At 48.1% G+C, this 26,273-nt stretch overlaps 3 non-coding genes across 3 annotated transcripts; all 3 read right to left on the reverse strand.

Annotated features, from left to right (window-relative positions):
• Positions 1 to 2,180: 2,180 nt before the first annotated feature.
• On the reverse strand, positions 2,181 to 2,253 carry TRNAM-CAU (transfer RNA methionine (anticodon CAU)). Its single transcript has one exon. It is a non-coding gene; the product is annotated as a tRNA-Met (tRNA).
• Positions 2,254 to 12,070: 9,817 nt separating this feature from the next.
• TRNAT-CGU (transfer RNA threonine (anticodon CGU)) lies at positions 12,071 to 12,143 on the reverse strand. The gene has a single exon. It is a non-coding gene; the product is annotated as a tRNA-Thr (tRNA).
• An 8,272-nt stretch (positions 12,144 to 20,415) lies between these two features.
• Positions 20,416 to 20,488, reverse strand: TRNAT-CGU (transfer RNA threonine (anticodon CGU)). Its single transcript has one exon. It is a non-coding gene; the product is annotated as a tRNA-Thr (tRNA).
• Between the last annotated feature and the right edge of the window lie 5,785 nt (positions 20,489 to 26,273).

Raw genomic sequence — 26,273 nt, forward strand, 5'->3', positions numbered from 1 at the left:
CCGAGACCCCCGTAAGCTACAAGCAGGTCAATCAAGGGGAAATGAGGGTGCTCATTATAATACATGAAGGAAAGAAGCCAACAGTCGGCGAGGCCAAGGAAAGCGTTGGGGATGGTACTTTATGTCTTTTTTTAATGTTTACTTGGATAATCACATAAATTAGTAATGTAATCTGTTAATGGGAAAGATAATTAGACACAAAGTAGAAGAAAAAGCAACGTGCCGATGGTGGGATCCGAACCGACGACCTCCGAATAACGCGTCCGGTGCTCTTCCAACTGAGCTACACCGGCCGCTGTCCCCCCTGCTACTTTCTTGGGTATTTATGTTGTCTGTATACGAACCTTGAGAGTGTTCACCAGCGCCTCCCTCAGCCATAGCGGCGGACGTGGGACGTCCTTTGTTACCGCATGAGTCACGTAAAACGTGATCAAGAGCGAGGGCGAAAGCTGTGCGAGAACCCTCTTACGCTACCTATGGCTTCAAGACTGCCAGAACCGAGACCCCCGTAAGCTACAAGCAGATCAATCAAGGGGAAATGAGGGTGCTCATTATAATACATGAAGGAAAGAAGCCAACACTCGGCGAGGCCAAGGAAAGCGTTGGGGATGGTACTTTATGTCTTTTTTTTAATGTTTACTTGGATAATCACAGAAATTAGTAATGTAATCTGTTAATGGGAAAGATAATTAGACCCAAAGTAGAAGAAAAAACTACGTGCCGATGGTGGGATCCGAACCCACGACCTCCGAATAACGCGTACGGTGCTCTTGCAACTGAGCTACATCGGCCGCTGTCCCCCCTGCTACTTTCTTGGGTATTTATGTTGTCTGCATACGACCCTTGACAGTGTTCACCAGCGCCGTCCTTTGTTAGCGCCTGAGCCATGTAGAACGTGATCAAGGGCGGGGGCGAAAGCTGTGCTAGAACCCTCTTACGCTACCTATGGCTTCAAGACTGCCAGAACCGACACCCCCGTAAGCTACAAGCAGATCAATCAAGGGGAAATGAGGGTGCTCATTATAATACATGAAGGAAAGAAGCCAACAGTCGGCGAGGCCAAGGAAAGCGTTGGCGGTGGTACTTTATGTCTTTTTTTTAATGTTTACTTGGATAATCACAGAAATTAGTAATGTAATCTGTTAATGGGAAAGATAATTACACACAAAGTAGAAGAAAAAACAACGTGCCGATGGTGGGATCCGAACCCACGACCTCCGAGTAACGCGTCCGGTGCTCTTCCAACTGAGCTACATCGGCCGCTGTCCCCCCTGCTACTTTCTTGGGTATTTATGTTGTCTGTAAACGAACCTTGAGAGTGTTCACCAGCGCCACCCTCAGCCATAGCGGCGGACGTGGGACGTCCTTTGTTACCGCCTGAGTCACGTAGAACGTGATCAAGAGCAGGGGCGAAAGCTGTGCTAGAACGCTCTTACGCTACCTATGGATTCAAGACTGCCAGAACCGAGACCCCCGTAAGCTACACGCAGATCAATCAAGCGGAAATGAGGGTGCTCATTATAATACATAAAGGAAAGAAGCCAACAGTCGGCGAGGCCAAGGAAAGCATTGGGGATGGTACTTTGTTTTTTTTTTTTAATGTTTACTTGGATAATCACAGAAATTAGTAATGTAATCTGTTAATGGGAAAGATAATTAGACACAAAGTAGAAGAAAAAACAACGTGCCGATGGTGGGATCCGAACCCACGACCTCCGAGTAACGCGTCCGGTGCTCTTCCAACTGAGCTACATCGGCCGCTGTCCCCCCTGCTACTTTCTTGGGTATTTATGTTGTCTGTATACAAACCTTGAGAGTGTTCACCAGCGCCACCCTCAGCCATAGCGGCGGACGTGGGACGTCCTTTGTTACCGCCTGAGTCACGTAGAATGTGATCAAGAGCGAGAGCGAAAGCTGTGCTAGAACCCTCTTACGCTGCCTATGGCTTCAAGACTGCCAGAACCGAGACCCCCGTAAGCTACAAGCAGATCAATGAAGGGGAAATGAGAGTGCTCATTATAATACATGAAGGAAAGAAGCCAACAGTCGGCGAGGCCAAGGAAAGCGTTGGGGATGGTACTTTATGTCTTTTTTTTAATGTTTACTTGGATAATCACAGAAATTAGTAATGTAATTTGTTAATGGGAAAGATAATTAGACACAAAGAAGAAAAAACAACGTGCCGATGGTGGGATTCGAACCCACGACCTCCGAATAATGCGTCCGGTGCTCTTCCAACTGAGCTACATAGGCCGCTGTCCCCCCTGCTACTTTCTTGGGTGTTTATGTTGTCTGTATACGAACCTTGAGAGTGTTCACCAGCGCCACCCTCAGCCATAGCGGCGGACGTGGGACGTCCTTTGTTACCGCCTGAGTCACGTAGAACGTGATCAAGAGCGAGGGCGAAAGCTGTGCTAGAACCCTCTTACGCTACCTATGGCTTCAAGACTGCCAGAACCGAGACCCCCGTAAGCTACAAGCAGATCTATCAAGGGGAAATGAGGGTGCTCATTATAATACATGAAGGAAAGAAGCCAACAGTCGGCGAGGCCAAGGAAAGCGTTGGGGATGGTACTTTATGTCTTTTTTTTAATGTTTACTTGGATAATCACAGAAATTAGTAATGTAATCTGTTAATGGGAAAGATAATTAGACACAAAGTAGAAGAAAAAGCAACGTGCCGATGGTGGGATCCGAACCCACGACCTCCGAATAACGCGTCCGGTGCTCTTCCAACTGAGCTACACCGGCCGCTGTCCCCCCTGCTACTTTCTTGGGTATTTATGTTGTCTGTATACGAACCTTGAGAGTGTTCACCAGCGCCACCCTCAGCCATAGTGGCGGACGTGGGACGTCCTTTGTTACCGCCTGAGTCACGTAGAACCTGATCAAGAGCGAGGGCGAAAGCTGTGCTAGAACCCTCTTACGCTACCTATGGCTTCAAGACTGCCAGAACCGAGACCCCCGTAAGCTACAAGCAGATCTATCAAGGGGAAATGAGGGTGCTCATTATAATACATGAAGGAAAGAAGCCAACAGTCGGCGAGGCCAAGGAAAGCATTGGGGATGGTACTTTATGTCTTTTTTTTAATGTTTACTTGGATAATCACAGAAATTAGTAATGTAATCTGTTAATGGGAAAGATAATTACACACAAAGTAGAAGAAAAAGCAACGTGCCGATGGTGGGATCCGAACCCACGACCTCCGAATAACGCGTCCGGTGCTCTTCCAACTGAGCTACACCGGCCGCTGTCCCCCCTGCTACTTTCTTTGGTATTTATGTTGTCTGTATACGAACCTTGAGAGTGTTCACCAGCGCCACCCTCAGCCATAGCGGCGGACGTGGGACGTCCTTTGTTACCGCCTGAGTCACGTAGAACGTGATCATGAGCGAGGGCGAAAGCTGTGCTAAAACTCTCTTACGCTACCTATGGCTTGAAGACTGCCAGAACCGAGACCCCCGTAAGCTACAAGCAGGTCAATCAAGGGGAAATGAGGGTGCTCATTATAATACATGAAGGAAAGAAGCCAACAGTCGGCGAAGCCAAGGAAAGCGTTGGGGATGGTACTTTATGTCTTTTTTTAATGTTTACTTGGATAATCACATAAATTAGTAATGTAATCTGTTAATGGGAAAGATAATTAGACACAAAGTAGAAGAAAAAGCAACGTGCCGATGGTGGGATCCGAACCGACGACCTCCGAATAACGCGTCCGGTGCTCTTCCAACTGAGCTACACCGGCCGCTGTCCCCCCTGCTACTTTCTTGGGTATTTATGTTGTCTGTATACGAACCTTGAGAGTGTTCACCAGCGCCTCCCTCAGCCATAGCGGCGGACGTGGGACGTCCTTTGTTACCGCATGAGTCACGTAAAACGTGATCAAGAGCGAGGGCGAAAGCTGTGCGAGAACCCTCTTACGCTACCTATGGCTTCAAGACTGCCAGAACCGAGACCCCCGTAAGCTACAAGCAGATCAATCAAGGGGAAATGAGGGTGCTCATTATAATACATGAAGGAAAGAAGCCAACACTCGGCGAGGCCAAGGAAAGCGTTGGGGATGGTACTTTATGTCTTTTTTTTAATGTTTACTTGGATAATCACAGAAATTAGTAATGTAATCTGTTAATGGGAAAGATAATTAGACCCAAAGTAGAAGAAAAAACTACGTGCCGATGGTGGGATCCGAACCCACGACCTCCGAATAACGCGTACGGTGCTCTTGCAACTGAGCTACATCGGCCGCTGTCCCCCCTGCTACTTTCTTGGGTATTTATGTTGTCTGCATACGACCCTTGACAGTGTTCACCAGCGCCGTCCTTTGTTAGCGCCTGAGCCATGTAGAACGTGATCAAGGGCGGGGGCGAAAGCTGTGCTAGAACCCTCTTACGCTACCTATGGCTTCAAGACTGCCAGAACCGACACTCCCGTAAGCTACAAGCAGATCAATCAAGGGGAAATGAGGGTGCTCATTATAATACATGAAGGAAAGAAGCCAACAGTCGGCGAGGCCAAGGAAAGCGTTGGCGGTGGTACTTTATGTCTTTTTTTTAATGTTTACTTGGATAATCACAGAAATTAGTAATGTAATCAGTTAATGGGAAAGATAATTAGACACAAAGTAGAAGAAAAAACAACGTGCCGATGGTGGGATCCGAACCCACGACCTCCGAGTAACGCGTCCGGTGCTCTTCCAACTGAGCTACATCAGCCGCTGTCCCCCCTGCTACTTTCTTGGGTATTTATGTTGTCTGTAAACGAACCTTGAGAGTGTTCACCAGCGCCACCCTCAGCCATAGCGGCGGACGTGGGACGTCCTTTGTTACCGCCTGAGTCACGTAGAACGTGATCAAGAGCGGGGGCGAAAGCTGTGCTAGAACCCTCTTACGCTACCTATGGCTTGAAGACTGCCAGAACCGAGACCCCCGTAAGCTACAAGCAGATCAATCAAGGGGAAATGAGGGTGCTCATTATAATACATGAAGGAAAGAAGCCAACAGTCGGTGAGGCCAAGGAAAGCGTTGGGGATGGTACTTTATGTCTTTTTTTTAATGTTTACTTGGATAATCACATAAATTAGTAATGTAATCTGTTAATGGGAAAGATAATTAGACACAAAGTAGAAGAAAAAGCAACGTGCCGATGGTGGGATCCGAACCCACGACCTCCGAATAACGCGTCCGGTGCTCTTCCAACTGAGCTACACCGGCCGCTGTCCCCCCTGCTACTTTCTTGGGTATTTATGTTGTCTGTATACGAACCTTGAGAGTGTTCACCAGCGCCACCCTCAGCCATAGCGGCGGACGTGGGACGTCCTTTGTTACCGCATGAGTCACGTAAAACGTGATCAAGAGCAAGGGCGAAAGCTGTGCGAGAACCCTCTTACGCTACCTATGGCTTCAAGACTGCCAGAAACGAGACCCCCGTAAGCTACAAGCAGATCAATCAAGGGGAAATGAGGGTGCTCATTATAATACATAAAGGAAAGAAGCCAACAGTCGGCGAGGCCAAGGAAAGCATTGGGGATGGTACTTTGTTTTTTTTTTTTTAATGTTTACTTGGATAATCACAGAAATTAGTAATGTAATCTGTTAATGGGAAAGATAATTAGACACAAAGTAGAAGAAAAAACAACGTGCCGATGGTGGGATCCGAACCCACGACCTCCGAGTAACGCGTCCGGTGCTCTTCCAACTGAGCTACATCGGCCGCTGTCCCCCCTGCTACTTTCTTGGGTGTTTATGTTGTCTGTATACGAACCTTGAGAGTGTTCACCAGCGCCACCCTAGACCATAGCGGCGGACGTGGGACATCCTTTGTTACCGCCTGAGTCACGTAGAACGTGATCAAGAGCGGGGGCGAAAGCTGTGCTAGAACGCTCTTACGCTACCTATGGATTCAAGACTGCCAGAACCGAGACCCCCGTAAGCTACACGCAGATCAATCAAGCGGAAATGAGGGTGCTCATTATAATACATAAAGGAAAGAAGCCAACAGTCGGCGAGGCCAAGGAAAGCGTTGGCGGTGGTACTTTATGTCTTTTTTTTTTAATGTTTACTTGGATAATCACAGAAATTAGTAATGTAATCTGTTAATGGGAAAGATAATTACACACAAAGTAGAAGAAAAAACAACGTGCCGATGGTGGGATCCGAACCCACGACCTCCGAGTAACGCGTCCGGTGCTCTTCCAACTGAGCTACATCGGCCGCTGTCCCCCCTGCTACTTTCTTGGGTATTTATGTTGTCTGTAAACGAACCTTGAGAGTGTTCACCAGCGCCACCCTCAGCCATAGCGGCGGACGTGGGACGTCCTTTGTTACCGCCTGAGTCACGTAGAACGTGATCAAGAGCGGGGGCGAAAGCTGTGCTAGAACGCTCTTACGCTACCTATGGATTCAAGACTGCCAGAACCGAGACCCCCGTAAGCTACACGCAGATCAATCAAGCGGAAATGAGGGTGCTCATTATAATACATAAAGGAAAGAAGCCAACAGTCGGCGAGGCCAAGGAAAGCATTGGGGATGGTACTTTGTTTTTTTTTTTTTAATGTTTACTTGGATAATCACAGAAATTAGTAATGTAATCTGTTAATGGGAAAGATAATTAGACACAAAGTAGAAGAAAAAACAACGTGCCGATGGTGGGATCCGAACCCACGACCTCCGAGTAACGCGTCCGGTGCTCTTCCAACTGAGCTACATCGGCCGCTGTCCCCCCTGCTACTTTCTTGGGTGTTTATGTTGTCTGTATACGAACCTTGAGAGTGTTCACCAGCGCCACCCTCAGCCATAGCGGCGGACGTGGGACGTCCTTTGTTACCGCATGAGTCACGTAAAACGTGATCAAGAGCGAGGGCGAAAGCTGTGCGAGAACCCTCTTACGCTACCTATGGCTTCAAGACTGCCAGAACCGAGACCCCCGTAAGCCACAAGCAGATCTATCAAGGGGAAATGAGGGTGCTCATTATAATACATGAAGGAAAGAAGCCAACAGTCGGCGAGGCCAAGGAAAGCGTTGGGGATGGTACTTTATGTCTTTTTTTTTATGTTTACTTGGATAATCACAGAAATTAGTAATGTAATCTGTTAATGGGAAAGATAATTAGACACAAAGTAGAAGAAAAAGCAACGTGCCGATGGTGGGATCCGAACCCACGACCTCCGAATAACGCGTCCGGTGCTCTTCCAACTGAGCTACACCGGCCGCTGTCCCCCCTGCTACTTTCTTGGGTATTTATGTTGTCTGTATACGAAGCTTGAGAGTGTTCACCAGCGCCACCCTCAGCCATAGCGGCGGACGTGGGACGTCCTTTGTTACCGCCTGAGTCACGTAGAACGTGATCAAGAGCGAGGGCGAAAGCTGTTCTAGAACCCTCTTACGCTACCTATGGCTTCAAGACTGCCAGAACCGAGACCCCCGTAAGCTACAAGCAGATCGATCAAGGGGAAATGAGGGTGCCCGTTATAATACATGAAGGAAAGAAGCCAACAGTCGGCGAGGCCAAGGAAAGCGTTGGGGATGGTACTTTATGTCTTTTTTTTAATGTTTACTTGGATAATCACAGAAATTAGTAATGTAATCTGTTAATGGGAAAGATAATTAGACATAAATGAGAAGAAAAAGAACGTGCCGATGGTGGGATCCGAACCTACGACCTCCGAATAACGCGTCCGGTGCTCTTCCAACTGAGCTACATCGGCCGCTGTCCCCCCTGCTACTTTCCTGGGTATTTTTGTTGTCTGTATACGAACCTTGAGAGTGTTCACCAGCGCCACCCTCAGCCATAGCGGCGGACGTGGGACGTCCTTTGCTACCACCTGAGTCACGTAGAACGGGATCAAGAGCGAGGGCGAAAGCTGTGCTAAAACCCTCTTACGCTACCTATGGCTTCAAGACTGCCAGAACCGAGACCCCCGTAAGCTACAAGCAGATCAATCAAGGGGAAATGAGGGTGCTCATTATAATACATGAAGGAAAGAAGCCAACAGTCGGCGAGGCCAAGGAAAGCGTTGGGGATGGTACTTTATGTCTTTTTTTAATGTTTACTTGGATAATCACAGAAATTAATAATGTAATCTGTTAATGGGAAAGATAATTAGACACAAAGTAGAAGAAAAAGCAACGTGCCGATGGTGGGATCCGAACCCACGACCTCCGAATAACGCGTCCGGTGCTCTTCCAACTGAGCTACACCGGCCGCTGTCCCCCCTGCTACTTTCTTGGGTATTTATGTTGTCTGTATACGAACCTTGAGAGTGTTCACCAGCGCCACCCTCAGCCATAGCGGCGGACGTGGGACGTCCTTTGTTACCGCCTGAGTCACGTAGAACGTGATCAAGAGCGAGGGCGAAAGCTTTGCTAAAACCCTCTTACGCTACCTATGGCTTGAAGACTGCCAGAACCGAGACCCCCGTAAGCTACAAGCAGATCAATCAAGGGGAAATGAGGGTGCTCATTATAATACATGAAGGAAAGAAGCCAACAGTCGGCGAGGCCAAGGAAAGCGTTGGGGATGGTACTTCATGTCTTTTTTTAATGTTTACTTGGATAATCACATAAATTAGTAATGTAATCTGTTAATGGGAAAGATAATCAGACACAAAGTAGAAGAAAAAGCAACGTGCCGATGGTGGGATCCGAACCCACGACCTCCGAATAACGCGTCCGGTGCTCTTCCAACTGAGCTACACCGGCCGCTGTCCCCCCTGCTACTTTCTTGGGTATTTATGTTGTCTGTATACGAAGCTTGAGAGTGTTCACCAGCGCCACCCTCAGCCATAGCGGCGGACGTGGGACGTCCTTTGTTACCGCCTGAGTCACGTAGAACGTGATCAAGAGCGAGGGCGAAAGCTGTTCTAGAACCCTCTTATGCTACCTGTGGCTTCAAGACTGCCAGAACCAAGACCCCCGTAAGCTACAAGCAGATCGATCAAGGGGAAATGAGGGTGCCCGTTATAATACATGAAGGAAAGAAGCCAACAGTCGGCGAGGCCAAGGAAAGCGTTGGGGATAGTACTTTATGTCTTTTTTTTAATGTTTACTTGGATAATCACAGAAATTAGTAATGTAATCTGTTAATGGGAAAGATAATTAGACACAAAGGAGAAGAAAAAGAACGTGCCGATGGTGGGATCCGAACCCACGACCTCCGAATAACGCGTCCGGTGCTCTTCCAACTGAGCTACATCGGCCGCTGTCCCCCCTGCTACTTTCCTGGGTATTTTTGTTGTCTGTATACGAACCTTGAGAGTGTTCACCAGCGCCACCCTCAGCCATAGCGGCGGACGTGGGACGTCCTTTGCTACCGCCTGAGTCACGTAGAACGGGATCAAGAGCGAGGGCGAAAGCTGTGCTAAAACCCTCTTACGCTACCTATGGCTTCAAGACTGCCAGAACCGAGACCCCCGTAAGCTACAAGCAGATCAATCGAGGGGAAATGAGGGTGCCCATTATAATACATAAAGGAAAGAAGCCAACAGTCGGCGAGGCCAAGGAAAGCGTTGGGGATGGTGCTTTATGTCTTTTTTTTAATGTTTACTTGGATAATCACAGAAATTAGTAATGTAATCTGTTAATGGGAAATATAGTTAGACACAAAGTAGAAGAAAAAACAACGTGCCGATGGTCGGATCCGAACCAACGACCTCCGAATAACGCGTCCGGTGCTCTTCCAACTGAGCTACATAGGCCGCTGTCCCCCCTGCTACTTTCTTGGGTGTTTATGTTGTCTGTATACGAACCTTGAGAGTGTTCACCAGCGCCACCCTCAGCCATAGCGGCGGACGTGGGACGTCCTTTGTTACCGCATGAGTCACGTAAAACGTGATCAAGAGCGAGGGCGAAAGCTGTGCGAGAACCCTCTTACGCTACCTATGGCTTCAAAACTGCCAGAACCGAGACCCCCGTAAGCTACAAGCAGATCAATCAAGGGGAAATGAGGGTGTTCATTATAATACATGAAGGAAAGAAGCCAACAGTCGGCGAGGCCAAGGAAAGCGTTGGGGATGGTACTTTATGTCTTTTTTTAATGTTTACTTGGATAATCACAGAAATTAATAATGTAATCTGTTTATGGGAAAGATAATTAGACACAAAGTAGAAGAAAAAGCAACGTGCCGATGGTGGGATCCGAACCCACGACCTCCGAATAACGCGTCCGGTGCTCTTCCAACTGAGCTACACCGGCCGCTGTCCCCCCTGCTACTTTCTTGGGTATTTATGTTGTCTGTATACGAACCTTGAGAGTGTTCACCAGCGCCACCCTCAGCCATAGCGGCGGACGTGGGACGTCCTTTGTTACCGCCTGAGTCACGTAGAACGTGATCAAGAGCGAGGGCGAAAGCTTTGCTAAAACCCTCTTACGCTACCTATGGCTTGAAGACTGCCAGAACCGAGACCCCCGTAAGCTACAAGCAGATCAATCAAGGGGAAATGAGGGTGCTCATTATAATACATGAAGGAAAGAAGCCAACAGTCGGCGAGGCCAAGGAAAGCGTTGGGGATGGTACTTCATGTCTTTTTTTAATGTTTACTTGGATAATCACATAAATTAGTAATGTAATCTGTTAATGGGAAAGATAATTAGACACAAAGTAGAAGAAAAAACAACGTGCCGATGGTGGGATCCGAACCCACGACCTCCGAATAACGCGTCCGGTGCTCTTCCAACTGAGCTACATCGGCCGCTGTCCCCCCTGCAACTTTCTTGGGTATTTATGTTGTCTGTATACGAACCTTGAGAGTGTTCACCAACGCCATCCTCAGCCATAGCGGCGGACGTGGGACGTCCTTTGTTACCGCATGAGTCACGTAAAACGTGATCAAGAGCGAGGGCGAAAGCTGTGCGAGAACCCTCTTACGCTACCTATGGCTTCAAGACTGCCAGAACCGAGACCCCCGTAAGCTACAAGCAGATCAATCAAGGGGAAATGAGGGTGCTCATTATAATACATGAAGGAAAGAAGCCAACAGTCGGCGAGGCCAAGGAAAGCGTTGGGGATGGTACTTAATGTCTTTTTTTTTAATGTTTACTTGGATAATCACAGAAATTAGTAATGTAATCTGTTGATGGGAAAGATAAATAGACACAAAGTAGAAGAAAAAACAACGTGCCGATGGTGGGATCCGAACCCACGACCTCCGAATTACGCGTCCAACTGAGCTACATCGGCCGCTGTCCCCCCTGCTACTTTCTTGGGTATTTATGTTGTCTGTATACGAACCTTGACAGTGTTCACCAGCGCCGTCCTTTGTTAGCGCCTGAGCCACGTAGAACGTGATCAAGGGCGGGGGCGAAAGCTGTGCTAGAACCCTCTTGCGCTACCTATGGCTTCAAGACTGCCAGAACCGAGACCCCCGTAAGCTACAAGCAGATCAATCAAGGGGAAATGAGGGTGCTCATTATAATACATGAAGGAAAGAAGCCAACAGTCGGCAAGGCCAAGGAAAGCGTTGGCGGTGGTACTTTATGTCTTTTTTTTAATGTTTACATGGATAATCACAGAAATTAGTAATGTAATCTGTTAATGGGAAAGATAATTAGACACAAAGTAAAAGAAAAAACAACGTGCCGATGGTGGGATCCCAACCCACGACCTCCGAGTAACACGTCCGGTGCTCTTCCAACTGAGCTACATCGGCCGCTGTCTCCCCTGCTACTTTCTTGGGTATTTATGTTGTCTGTAAACGAACCTTGAGGGTGTTCACCAGCGCCACCCTCAGCCATAGCGGCGGACGTGGGACGTCCTTTGTTACCGCCTGAGTCACGTAGAACGTGATCAAGAGCGGGGGCGAAAGCTGTGCTAGAACCCTCTTACGCTACCTATGGCTTGAAGACTGCCAGAACCGAGACCCCCGTAAGCTACAAGCAGATCAATCAAGGGGAAATGAGGGTGCTCATTATAATACATGAAGGAAAGAAGCTAACAGTCGGCGAGGCCAAGGAAAGCGTTGGGGATGGTACTTTATGTCTTTTTTTTTAATGTTTACTTGGATAATCACATAAATTAGTAATGTAATCTGTTAATGGGAAAGATAATTAGACACAAAGTAGAAGAAAAAGGAACGTGCCGATGGTGGGATTCGAACCCACGACCTCCGAATAACGCGTCCGGTGCTCTTCCAACTGAGCTACACCGGCCGCTGTCCCCCCTGCTACTTTCTTGGGTATTTATGTTGTCTGTATACGAACCTTGAGAGTGTTCACCAGCGCCACCCTCAGCCATAGCGGCGGACGTGGGACGTCCTTTGTTACCGCATGAGTCACGTAAAACGGGATCAAGAGCGAGGGCGAAAGCTGTGCGAGAACCCTCTTACGCTACCTATGGCTTCAAGACTGCCAGAACCGAGACCCCCGTAAGCTACAAGCAGATCAATCAAGGGGAAATGAAGGTGCTCATTATAATACATGAAGGAAAGATGCCAACAGTCGGCGAGGCCAAGGAAAGCGTTGGGGATGGTACTTTATGTCTTTTTTTTAATGTTTACTTGGATAATCACAGAAATTAGTAATGTAATCTGTTAATGGGAAAGATAATTAGACATAAAGGAGAAGAAAAAACAACGTGCCGATGGAGGGATCCGAACCCACGACCTCCGAATAACGCGTCCGGTGCTCTTCCAACTGAGCTACATCGGCCGCTGTCTCCCCTGCTACTTTCTTGGGTATTTATGTTGTCTGTAAACGAACCTTGAGGGTGTTCACCAGCGCCACCCTCAGCCATAGCGGCGGACGTGGGACGTCCTTTGTTACGGCCTGAGTCACGTAGAACGTGATCAAGAGCGGGGGCGAAAGCTGTGCTAAAACCCTCTTACGCTACCTATGGCTTCAAGACTGCCAGAACCGAGACCCCCGTAAGCTACAAGCAGATCAATCGAGGGGAAATGAGGGTGCCCATTATAATACATGAAGGAAAGAAGCCAACAGTCGGCGAGGCCAAGGAAAGCGTTGGGGATGGTACTTTATGTCTTTTTTTAATGTTTACTTGGATAATCACAGAAATTAGTAATGTAATCTGTTAATGGGAAAGATAATTAGACACAAAGTAGAAGAAAAAACAACGTGCCGATGGTCGGATCCGAACCAACGACCTCCGAATAACGCGTCCGGTGCTCTTCCAACTGAGCTACATAGGCCGCTGTCCCCCCTGCTACTTTCTTGGGTGTTTATGTTGTCTATATACGAACCTTGAGAGTGTTCACCAGCGCCACCCTCAGCCATAGCGGCGGACGTGGGACGTCCTTTGTTACCGCATGAGTCACGTAAAACGTGATCAAGAGCGAGGGCGAAAGCTGTGCGAGAACCCTCTTACGCTACCTATGGCTTCAAGACTGCCAGAACCGAGACCCCCGTAAGCTACAAGCAGATCAATCAAGGGGAAATGAGGGTGTTCATTATAATACATGAAGGAAAGAAGCCAACAGTCGGCGAGGCCAAGGAAAGCGCTGGGGATGGTACTTTATGTCTTTTTTTAATGTTTACTTGGATAATCACAGAAATTAGTAATGTAATCTGTTGATGGGAAAGATAATTAGACACAAAGTAGAAGAAAAAACAACGTGCCGATGGTGGGATCCGAACCCACGACCTCCGAATTACGCGTCCAACTGAGCTACATCGGCCGCTGTCCCCCCTGCTACTTTCTTGGGTATTTATGTTGCCTGTATACGAACCTTGACAGTGTTCACCAGCGCCGTCCTTTGTTAGCGCCTGAGCCACGTAGAACGTGATCAAGGGCGGGGGCGAAAGCTGTGCTAGAACCCTCTTGCGCTACCTATGGCTTCAAGACTGCCAGAACCGAGACCCCCGTAAGCTACAAGCAGATCAATCAAGGGGAAATGAGGGTGCTCATTATAATAAATGAAGGAAAGAAGCCAACAGTCGGCGAGGCCAAGGAAAGCGTTGGCGGTGGTACTTTATGTCTTTTTTTTAATGTTTACTTGGATAATCACAGAAATTAGTAATGTGATCTGTTAATGGGAAAGATAATTAGACACAAAGTAGAAGAAAAAACAACGTGCCGATGGTGGGATCCGAACCCACGACCTCCGAGTAACGCGTCCGGTGCTCTTCCAACTGAGCTACATCGGCCGCTGTTCCCCCTGCTACTTTCTTGGGTATTTATGTTGTCTGTAAACGAACCTTGAGAGTGTTCACCAGCGCCACCCTCAGCCATAGCGGCGGACGTGGGACGTCCTTTGTTACCGCCTGAGTCACGTAGAACGTGATCAAGAGCGGGGGCGAAAGCTGTGCTAGAACCCTCTTACGCTACCTATGGCTTGAAGACTGCCAGAACCGAGACCCCCGTAAGCTACAAGCAGATCAATCAAGGGGAAATGAGGGTGCTCATTATAATACATGAAGGAAAGAAGCTAACAGTCGGCGAGGCCAAGGAAAGCGTTGGGGATGGTACTTTATGTCTTTTTTTTAATGTTTACTTGGATAATCACATAAATTAGTAATGTAATCTGTTAATGGGAAAGATAATTAGACACAAAGTAGAAGAAAAAGCAACGTGCCGATGGTGGGATCCGAACCCACGACCTCCGAATAACGCGTCCGGTGCTCTTCCAACTGAGCTACACCGGCCGCTGTCCCCCCTGCTACTTTCTTGGGTATTTATGTTGTCTGTATACGAACCTTGAGAGTGTTCACCAGCGCCACCCTCAGCCATAGCGGCGGACGTGGGACGTCCTTTGTTACCGCATGAGTCACGTAAAACGTGATCAAGAGCGAGGGCGAAAGCTGTGCGAGAACCCTCTTACGCTACCTATGGCTTCAAGACTGCCAGAACCGAGACCCCCGTAAGCTACAAGCAGATCAATCAAGGGGAAATGAAGGTGCTCATTATAATACATGAAGGAAAGAAGCCAACAGTCGGCGAGGCCAAGGAAAGCGTTGGGGATGGTACTTTGTCTTTTTTTTAATGTTTACTTGGATAATCACAGAAATTAGTAATGTAATCTGTTAATGGGAAAGATAATTAGACCCAGAGTAGAAGAAAAAACTACGTGCCGATGGTGGGATCCGAACCCACGACCTCCGAATAACGCGTACGGTGCTCTTGCAACTGAGCTACATCGGCCGCTGTCCCCCCTGCTACTTTCTTGGGTATTTATGTTGTCTGCATACGACCCTTGACAGTGTTCACCAGCGCCGTCCTTTGTTAGCGCCTGAGCCACGTAGAACGTGATCAAGGGCGGGGGCGAAAGCTGTGCTAGAACCCTCTTACGCTACCTATGGCTTCAAGACTGCCAGAACCGAGACCCCCGTAAGCTACAAGCAGATCAATCAAGGGGAAATGAGGGTGCTCATTATAATACATGAAGGAAAGAAGCCAACAGTCGGCGAGGCCAAGGAAAGCGTTGGCGGTGGTACTTTATGTCTTTTTTTTTTAATGTTTACTTGGATAATCACAGAAATTAGTAATGTAATCTGTTAATGGGAAAGATAATTAGACACAAAGTAGAAGAAAAAACAACGTGCCGATGGTGGGATCCGAACCCACGACCTCCGAGTAACGCGTCCGGTGCTCTTCCAACTGAGCTACATCGGCCGCTGTCCCCCCTGCTACTTTCTTGGGTATTTATGTTGTCTGTAAACGAACCTTGAGAGTGTTCACCAGCGCCACCCTCAGCCATAGCGGCGGACGTGGGACGTCCTTTGTTACCGCCTGAGTCACGTAGAACGTGATCAAGAGCGGGGGCGAAAGCTGTGCTAGAACCCTCTTACGCTACCTATGGATTCAAGACTGCCAGAACCGAGACCCCCGTAAGCTACACGCAGATCAATCAAGCGGAAATGAGGGTGCTCATTATAATACATAAAGGAAAGAAGCCAACAGTCGGCGAGGCCAAGGAAAGCATTGGGGATGGTACTTTGTCTTTTTTTTTAATGTTTACTTGGATAATCACAGAAATTAGTAATGTAATCTGTTAATGGGAAAGATAATTAGACACAAAGTAGAAGAAAAAACAACGTGCCGATGGTGGGATCCGAACCCACGACCTCCGAGTAACGCGTCCGGTGCTCTTCCAACTGAGCTACATCGGCCGCTGTCCCCCCTGCTACTTTCTTGGGTATTTATGTTGTCTGTATACGAACCTTGAGAGTGTTCACCAGCGCCACCCTCAGCCATAGCGGCGGACGTGGGACATCCTTTGTTACCGCCTGAGTCACGTAGAACGTGATCAAGAGCGAGGGCGGAAGCTGTGCTAGAACCCTCTTACGCTGCCTATGGCTTCAAGACTGCCAGAACCGAGACCCCCGTAAGCTACAAGCAGATCAATGAAGGGGAAATGAGAGTGCACATTATAATACATGAAGGAAAGAAGCCAACAGTCGGCGAGGCCAAGGAAAGCGTTGGGGATGGTACTTTGTCTTTTTTTTAATGTTTACTTGGATAATCACAGAAATTAGTAATGTAATTTGTTAATGGGAAAGATAATTAGACACAAAGAAGAAAAAACAACGTGCCGATGGGGGGATTCGAACCCACGACCTCCGAATAACGCGTCCGGTGCTCTTCTAACTGGGCTACATAGGCCGCTGTCCCCCCTGCTACTTTCTTGGGTGTTTATGTTGTCTGTATACGAACCTTGAGAGTGTTCACCAGCGCCACCCTCAGCCATAGCGGCGGACGTGGGACGTCCTTTGTTACCGCATGAGTCACGTAAAACGTGATCAAGAGCGAGGGCGAAAGCTGTGCGAGAACCCTCTTACGCTACCTATGGCTTCAAGACTGCCAGAACCGAGACCCCCGTAAGCTACAAGCAGATCAATCAAGGGGAAATGAGGGTGCTCATTATAATACATGAAGGAAAGAAGCCAACAGTCGGTGAGGCCAAGGAAAGCGTTGGGGATGGTACTTTATGTCTTTTTAATTGTTTACTTGGATAATCACAGAAATTAGTAATGTAATCTGTTGATGGGAAAGATAATTAGACACAAAGTAGAAGAAAAAGCAATGTGCCGATGGTGGGATCCGAACCCACGACCTCCGAATAACGCGTCCAACTGAGCTACATCGGCCGCTGTCCCCCCTGCTACTTTCTTGGGTATTTATGTTGTCTGTAATCGAACCTTGAGAGTGTTCACCAGCGCCACCCTCAGCCATAGCGGCGGACGTGGGACGTCCTTTGTTACCGCCTGAGTCACGTAGAACGTGATCAAGAGCGAGGGCGAAAGCTGTGCTAGAACCCACTTACGCTACCTATGGCTTCAAGACTGCCAGAACCGAGACCCCCGTAAGCTACAAGCAGATCTGTCAAGGGGAAATGAGGGTGCTCATTATAATACATGAAGGAAAGAAGCCAACAGTCGGCAAGGCCAAGGAAAGCGTTGGGGATGGTACTTTATGTCTTTTTTTAATGTTTACTTGGATAATCACAGAAATTAGTAATGTAATCTGTTAATGGGAAAGATAATTAGACATAAAGGAGAAGAAAAAACAACGTGCCGATGGTGGGATCCGAACCCACGACCTCCGAATAACGTGTCCGGTGCTCTTCCAACTGAGCTACATCGGCCGCTGTCCCCCCTGCTACTTTCTTGGGTGTTTATGTTGTCTGTATACGAACCTTGAGAGTGTTCACCAGCGCCACCCTCAGCCATAGCGGCGGACGTGGGACGTCCTTTGTTACCGCCTGAGTCACGTAGAACGGGATCAAGAGCGAGGGCGAAAGCTGTGCTAAAACCCTCTTACGCTACCTATGGCTTCAAGACTGCCAGAACCGAGACCCCCGTAAGCTACAAGCAGATCAATCGAGGGGAAATGAGGGTGCCCATTATAATACACGAAGGAAAGAAGCCAACAGTCGTCGAGGCCAAGGAAAGCATTGGGGATGGTACTTTATGTCTTTTTTTAATGTTTACTTGGATAATCACAGAAATTAGTAATGTGATCTGTTAATGGGAAAGATAATTAGACACAAAGTAGAAGAAAAAACAACGTGCCGATGGTGGGATCCGAACCCACGACCTCCGAGTAACGCGTCCGGTGCTCTTCCAACTGAGCTACATCGGCCGCTGTTCCCCCTGCTACTTTCTTGGGTATTTATGTTGTCTGTAAACGAACCTTGAGAGTGTTCACCAGCGCCACCCTCAGCCATAGCGGCGGACGTGGGACGTCCTTTGTTACCGCCTGAGTCACGTAGAACGTGATCAAGAGCGGGGGCGAAAGCTGTGCTAGAACCCTCTTACGCTACCTATGGCTTGAAGACTGCCAGAACCGAGACCCCCGTAAGCTACAAGCAGATCAATCAAGGGGAAATGAGGGTGCTCATTATAATACATGAAGGAAAGAAGCTAACAGTCGGCGAGGCCAAGGAAAGCGTTGGGGATGGTACTTTATGTCTTTTTTTTAATGTTTACTTGGATAATCACATAAATTAGTAATGTAATCTGTTAATGGGAAAGATAATTAGACACAAAGTAGAAGAAAAAGCAACGTGCCGATGGTGGGATCCGAACCCACGACCTCCGAATAACGCGTCCGGTGCTCTTCCAACTGAGCTACACCGGCCGCTGTCCCCCCTGCTACTTTCTTGGGTATTTATGTTGTCTGTATACGAACCTTGAGAGTGTTCACCAGCGCCACCCTCAGCCATAGCGGCGGACGTGGGACGTCCTTTGTTACCGCATGAGTCACGTAAAACGTGATCAAGAGCGAGGGCGAAAGCTGTGCGAGAACCCTCTTACGCTACCTATGGCTTCAAGACTGCCAGAACCGAGACCCCCGTAAGCTACAAGCAGATCAATCAAGGGGAAATGAAGGTGCTCATTATAATACATGAAGGAAAGAAGCCAACAGTCGGCGAGGCCAAGGAAAGCGTTGGGGATGGTACTTTGTCTTTTTTTTAATGTTTACTTGGATAATCACAGAAATTAGTAATGTAATCTGTTAATGGGAAAGATAATTAGACCCAAAGTAGAAGAAAAAACTACGTGCCGATGGTGGGATCCGAACCCACGACCTCCGAATAACGCGTACGGTGCTCTTGCAACTGAGCTACATCGGCCGCTGTCCCCCCTGCTACTTTCTTGGGTATTTATGTTGTCTGCATACGACCCTTGACAGTGTTCACCAGCGCCGTCCTTTGTTAGCGCCTGAGCCACGTAGAACGTGATCAAGGGCGGGGGCGAAAGCTGTGCTAGAACCCTCTTACGCTACCTATGGCTTCAAGACTGCCAGAACCGAGACCCCCGTAAGCTACAAGCAGATCAATCAAGGGGAAATGAGGGTGCTCATTATAATACATGAAGGAAAGAAGCCAACAGTCGGCGAGGCCAAGGAAAGCGTTGGCGGTGGTACTTTATGTCTTTTTTTTTTAATGTTTACTTGGATAATCACAGAAATTAGTAATGTAATCTGTTAATGGGAAAGATAATTAGACACAAAGTAGAAGAAAAAACAACGTGCCGATGGTGGGATCCGAACCCACGACCTCCGAGTAACGCGTCCGGTGCTCTTCCAACTGAGCTACATCGGCCGCTGTCCCCCCTGCTACTTTCTTGGGTATTTATGTTGTCTGTAAACGAACCTTGAGAGTGTTCACCAGCGCCACCCTCAGCCATAGCGGCGGACGTGGGACGTCCTTTGTTACCGCCTGAGTCACGTAGAACGTGATCAAGAGCGGGGGCGAAAGCTGTGCTAGAACCCTCTTACGCTACCTATGGATTCAAGACTGCCAGAACCGAGACCCCCGTAAGCTACACGCAGATCAATCAAGCGGAAATGAGGGTGCTCATTATAATACATAAAGGAAAGAAGCCAACAGTCGGCGAGGCCAAGGAAAGCATTGGGGATGGTACTTTGTCTTTTTTTTTAATGTTTACTTGGATAATCACAGAAATTAGTAATGTAATCTGTTAATGGGAAAGATAATTAGACACAAAGTAGAAGAAAAAACAACGTGCCGATGGTGGGATCCGAACCCACGACCTCCGAGTAACGCGTCCGGTGCTCTTCCAACTGAGCTACATCGGCCGCTGTCCCCCCTGCTACTTTCTTGGGTATTTATGTTGTCTGTAAACGAACCTTGAGGGTGTTCACCAGCGCCACCCTCAGCCATAGCGGCGGACGTGGGACGTCCTTTGTTACCGCCTGAGTCACGTAGAACGTGATCAAGAGCGGGGGCGAAAGCTGTGCTAGAACCCTCTTACGCTACCTATGGCTTGAAGACTGCCAGAACCGAGACCCCCGTAAGCTACAAGCAGATCAATCAAGGGGAAATGAGGGTGCTCATTATAATACATGAAGGAAAGAAGCTAACAGTCGGCGAGGCCAAGGAAAGCGTTGGGGATGGTACTTTATGTCTTTTTTTTTAATGTTTACTTGGATAATCACATAAATTAGTAATGTAATCTGTTAATGGGAAAGATAATTAGACACAAAGTAGAAGAAAAAGCAACGTGCCGATGGTGGGATTCGAACCCACGACCTCCGAATAACGCGTCCGGTGCTCTTCCAACTGAGCTACACCGGCCGCTGTCCCCCCTGCTACTTTCTTGGGTATTTATGTTGTCTGTATACGAACCTTGAGAGTGTTCACCAGCGCCACCCTCAGCCATAGCGGCGGACGTGGGACGTCCTTTGTTACCGCATGAGTCACGTAAAACGGGATCAAGAGCGAGGGCGAAAGCTGTGCGAGAACCCTCTTACGCTACCTATGGCTTCAAGACTGCCAGAACCGAGACCCCCGTAAGCTACAAGCAGATCAATCAAGGGGAAATGAAGGTGCTCATTATAATACATGAAGGAAAGATGCCAACAGTCGGCGAGGCCAAGGAAAGCGTTGGGGATGGTACTTTATGTCTTTTTTTTAATGTTTACTTGGATAATCACAGAAATTAGTAATGTAATCTGTTAATGGGAAAGATAATTAGACATAAAGGAGAAGAAAAAACAACGTGCCGATGGTGGGATCCGAACCCACGACCTCCGAATAACGCGTCCGGTGCTCTTCCAACTGAGCTACATCGGCCGCTGTCTCCCCTGCTACTTTCTTGGGTATTTATGTTGTCTGTAAACGAACCTTGAGGGTGTTCACCAGCGCCACCCTCAGCCATAGCGGCGGACGTGGGACGTCCTTTGTTACCGCCTGAGTCACGTAGAACGTGATCAAGAGCGGGGGCGAAAGCTGTGCTAAAACCCTCTTACGCTACCTATGGCTTCAAGACTGCCAGAACCGAGACCCCCGTAAGCTACAAGCAGATCAATCGAGGGGAAATGAGGGTGCCCATTATAATACATGAAGGAAAGAAGCCAACAGTCGGCGAGGCCAAGGAAAGCGTTGGGGATGGTACTTTATGTCTTTTTTTAATGTTTACTTGGATAATCACAGAAATTAGTAATGTAATCTGTTAATGGGAAAGATAATTAGACACAAAGTAGAAGAAAAAACAACGTGCCGATGGTCGGATCCGAACCAACGACCTCCGAATAACGCGTCCGGTGCTCTTCCAACTGAGCTACATAGGCCGCTGTCCCCCCTGCTACTTTCTTGGGTGTTTATGTTGTCTATATACGAACCTTGAGAGTGTTCACCAGCGCCACCCTCAGCCATAGCGGCGGACGTGGGACGTCCTTTGTTACCGCATGAGTCACGTAAAACGTGATCAAGAGCGAGGGCGAAAGCTGTGCGAGAACCCTCTTACGCTACCTATGGCTTCAAGACTGCCAGAACCGAGACCCCCGTAAGCTACAAGCAGATCAATCAAGGGGAAATGAGGGTGTTCATTATAATACATGAAGGAAAGAAGCCAACAGTCGGCGAGGCCAAGGAAAGCGCTGGGGATGGTACTTTATGTCTTTTTTTAATGTTTACTTGGATAATCACAGAAATTAGTAATGTAATCTGTTGATGGGAAAGATAATTAGACACAAAGTAGAAGAAAAAACAACGTGCCGATGGTGGGATCCGAACCCACGACCTCCGAATTACGCGTCCAACTGAGCTACATCGGCCGCTGTCCCCCCTGCTACTTTCTTGGGTATTTATGTTGTCTGTATACGAACCTTGACAGTGTTCACCAGCGCCGTCCTTTGTTAGCGCCTGAGCCACGTAGAACGTGATCAAGGGCGGGGGCGAAAGCTGTGCTAGAACCCTCTTGCGCTACCTATGGCTTCAAGACTGCCAGAACCGAGACCCCCGTAAGCTACAAGCAGATCAATCAAGGGGAAATGAGGGTGCTCATTATAATACATGAAGGAAAGAAGCCAACAGTCGGCGAGGCCAAGGAAAGCGTTGGCGGTGGTACTTTATGTCTTTTTTTTAATGTTTACTTGGATAATCACAGAAATTAGTAATGTGATCTGTTAATGGGAAAGATAATTAGACACAAAGTAGAAGAAAAAACAACGTGCCGATGGTGGGATCCGAACCCACGACCTCCGAGTAACGCGTCCGGTGCTCTTCCAACTGAGCTACATCGGCCGCTGTTCCCCCTGCTACTTTATTGGGTATTTATGTTGTCTGTAAACGAACCTTGAGAGTGTTCACCAGCGCCACCCTCAGCCATAGCGGCGGACGTGGGACGTCCTTTGTTACCGCCTGAGTCACGTAGAACGTGATCAAGAGCGGGGGCGAAAGCTGTGCTAGAACCCTCTTACGCTACCTATGGCTTGAAGACTGCCAGAACCGAGACCCCCGTAAGCTACAAGCAGATCAATCAAGGGGAAATGAGGGTGCTCATTATAATACATGAAGGAAAGAAGCTAACAGTCGGCGAGGCCAAGGAAAGCGTTGGGGATGGTACTTTATGTCTTTTTTTTAATGTTTACTTGGATAATCACATAAATTAGTAATGTAATCTGTTAATGGGAAAGATAATTAGACACAAAGTAGAAGAAAAAGCAACGTGCCGATGGTGGGATCCGAACCCACGACCTCCGAATAACGCGTCCGGTGCTCTTCCAACTGAGCTACACCGGCCGCTGTCCCCCCTGCTACTTTCTTGGGTATTTATGTTGTCTGTATACGAACCTTGAGAGTGTTCACCAGCGCCACCCTCAGCCATAGCGGCGGACGTGGGACGTCCTTTGTTACCGCATGAGTCACGTAAAACGTGATCAAGAGCGAGGGCGAAAGCTGTGCGAGAACCCTCTTACGCTACCTATGGCTTCAAGACTGCCAGAACCGAGACCCCCGTAAGCTACAAGCAGATCAATCAAGGGGAAATGAAGGTGCTCATTATAATACATGAAGGAAAGAAGCCAACAGTCGGCGAGGCCAAGGAAAGCGTTGGGGATGGTACTTTGTCTTTTTTTTAATGTTTACTTGGATAATCACAGAAATTAGTAATGTAATCTGTTAATGGGAAAGATAATTAGACCCAAAGTAGAAGAAAAAACTACGTGCCGATGGTGGGATCCGAACCCACGACCTCCGAATAACGCGTACGGTGCTCTTGCAACTGAGCTACATCGGCCGCTGTCCCCCCTGCTACTTTCTTGGGTATTTATGTTGTCTGTAAACGAACCTTGAGAGTGTTCACCAGCGCCACCCTCAGCCATAGCGGCGGACGTGGGACGTCCTTTGTTACCGCCTGAGTCACGTAGAACGTGATCAAGAGCGGGGGCGAAAGCTGTGCTAGAACCCTCTTACGCTACCTATGGATTCAAGACTGCCAGAACCGAGACCCCCGTAAGCTACACGCAGATCAATCAAGGGGAAATGAGGGTGCTCATTATAATACATGAAGGAAAGAAGCCAACAGTCGGCAAGGCCAAGGAAAGCGTTGGGGATGGTACTTTATGTCTTTTTTTAATGTTTACTTGGATAATCACAGAAATTAGTAATGTAATCTGTTAATGGGAAAGATAATTAGACATAAAGGAGAAGAAAAAACAACGTGCCGATGGTGGGATCCGAACCCACGACCTCCGAATAACGCGTCCGGTGCTCTTCCAACTGAGCTACATCGGCCGCTGTCCCCCCTGCTACTTTCTTGGGTGTTTATGTTGTCTGTATACGAACCTTGAGAGTGTTCACCAGCGCCACCCTCAGCCATAGCGGCGGACGTGGGACGTCCTTTGTTACCGCCTGAGTCACGTAGAACGGGATCAAGAGCGAGGGCGAAAGCTGTGCTAAAACCCTCTTACGCTACCTATGGCTTCAAGACTGCCAGAACCGAGACCCCCGTAAGCTACAAGCAGATCAATCGAGGGGAAATGAGGGTGCCCATTATAATACACGAAGGAAAGAAGCCAACAGTCGTCGAGGCCAAGGAAAGCATTGGGGATGGTACTTTATGTCTTTTTTTAATGTTTACTTGGATAATCACAGAAATTAGTAATGTGATCTGTTAATGGGAAAGATAATTAGACACAAAGTAGAAGAAAAAACAACGTGCCGATGGTGGGATCCGAACCCACGACCTCCGAGTAACGCGTCCGGTGCTCTTCCAACTGAGCTACATCGGCCGCTGTTCCCCCTGCTACTTTCTTGGGTATTTATGTTGTCTGTAAACGAACCTTGAGAGTGTTCACCAGCGCCACCCTCAGCCATAGCGGCGGACGTGGGACGTCCTTTGTTACCGCCTGAGTCACGTAGAACGTGATCAAGAGCGGGGGCGAAAGCTGTGCTAGAACCCTCTTACGCTACCTATGGCTTGAAGACTGCCAGAACCGAGACCCCCGTAAGCTACAAGCAGATCAATCAAGGGGAAATGAGGGTGCTCATTATAATACATGAAGGAAAGAAGCTAACAGTCGGCGAGGCCAAGGAAAGCGTTGGGGATGGTACTTTATGTCTTTTTTTTAATGTTTACTTGGATAATCACATAAATTAGTAATGTAATCTGTTAATGGGAAAGATAATTAGACACAAAGTAGAAGAAAAAGCAACGTGCCGATGGTGGGATCCGAACCCATGACCTCCGAATAACGCGTCCGGTGCTCTTCCAACTGAGCTACACCGGCCGCTGTCCCCCCTGCTACTTTCTTGGGTATTTATGTTGTCTGTATACGAACCTTGAGAGTGTTCACCAGCGCCACCCTCAGCCATAGCGGCGGACGTGGGACGTCCTTTGTTACCGCATGAGTCACGTAAAACGTGATCAAGAGCGAGGGCGAAAGCTGTGCGAGAACCCTCTTACGCTACCTATGGCTTCAAGACTGCCAGAACCGAGACCCCCGTAAGCTACAAGCAGATCAATCAAGGGGAAATGAAGGTGCTCATTATAATACATGAAGGAAAGAAGCCAACAGTCGGCGAGGCCAAGGAAAGCGTTGGGGATGGTACTTTGTCTTTTTTTTAATGTTTACTTGGATAATCACAGAAATTAGTAATGTAATCTGTTAATGGGAAAGATAATTAGACCCAAAGTAGAAGAAAAAACTACGTGCCGATGGTGGGATCCGAACCCACGACCTCCGAATAACGCGTACGGTGCTCTTGCAACTGAGCTACATCGGCCGCTGTCCCCCCTGCTACTTTCTTGGGTATTTATGTTGTCTGCATACGACCCTTGACAGTGTTCACCAGCGCCGTCCTTTGTTAGCGCCTGAGCCACGTAGAACGTGATCAAGGGCGGGGGCGAAAGCTGTGCTAGAACCCTCTTACGCTACCTATGGCTTCAAGACTGCCAGAACCGAGACCCCCGTAAGCTACAAGCAGATCAATCAAGGGGAAATGAGGGTGCTCATTATAATACATGAAGGAAAGAAGCCAACAGTCGGCGAGGCCAAGGAAAGCGTTGGCGGTGGTACTTTATGTCTTTTTTTTTTAATGTTTACTTGGATAATCACAGAAATTAGTAATGTAATCTGTTAATGGGAAAGATAATTAGACACAAAGTAGAAGAAAAAACAACGTGCCGATGGTGGGATCCGAACCCACGACCTCCGAGTAACGCGTCCGGTGCTCTTCCAACTGAGCTACATCGGCCGCTGTCCCCCCTGCTACTTTCTTGGGTATTTATGTTGTCTGTAAACGAACCTTGAGAGTGTTCACCAGCGCCACCCTCAGCCATAGCGGCGGACGTGGGACGTCCTTTGTTACCGCCTGAGTCATGTAGAACGTGATCAAGACCGGGGGCGAAAGCTGTGCTAGAACCCTCTTACGCTACCTATGGATTCAAGACTGCCAGAACCGAGACCCCCGTAAGCTACACGCAGATCAATCAAGCGGAAATGAGGGTGCTCATTATAATACATAAAGGAAAGAAGCCAACAGTCGGCGAGGCCAAGGAAAGCATTGGGGATGGTACTTTGTCTTTTTTTTTAATGTTTACTTGGATAATCACAGAAATTAGTAATGTAATCTGTTA

Source organism: Amblyomma maculatum, chromosome 11 (assembly GCF_055883805.1).
Source record: "Amblyomma maculatum isolate TAMU_Amacu chromosome 11, ASM5588380v1, whole genome shotgun sequence".
Lineage (NCBI taxonomy): Eukaryota > Metazoa > Arthropoda > Arachnida > Ixodida > Ixodidae > Amblyomma > Amblyomma maculatum.